Raw genomic sequence first — 249 nt, 5'->3', positions numbered from 1 at the left:
CATAGTGCAAATGAGAGTGCAAAATGAATTCAGTCAATCAATTAAGTTAGAAATATGTTAAAGGTCCCATGTCATGGCCCTTTCTACTGATCATAATTCCATTGTTGAGGTCTACTAGAATAGATTTACATTGTTCAATGTTCCAAACTCACATTGGTTTCTCATACAGCATCTCTGTATAGTCTGTCTCCTGCCCCCTCCCCTCCCTGTGAGCCCACTGTGCTCTGATTGGTCGGGACGTTGCGAGGC

Source organism: Notothenia coriiceps, unplaced genomic scaffold (assembly GCF_000735185.1).
Source record: "Notothenia coriiceps isolate Sejong01 unplaced genomic scaffold, NC01 NC01_scaffold00037222, whole genome shotgun sequence".
In the NCBI taxonomy this organism is placed as follows: domain Eukaryota; kingdom Metazoa; phylum Chordata; class Actinopteri; order Perciformes; family Nototheniidae; genus Notothenia; species Notothenia coriiceps.
The sequence above is the reverse complement of the archived record's forward strand: the minus strand, read 5'-3'. Positions refer to the sequence as shown.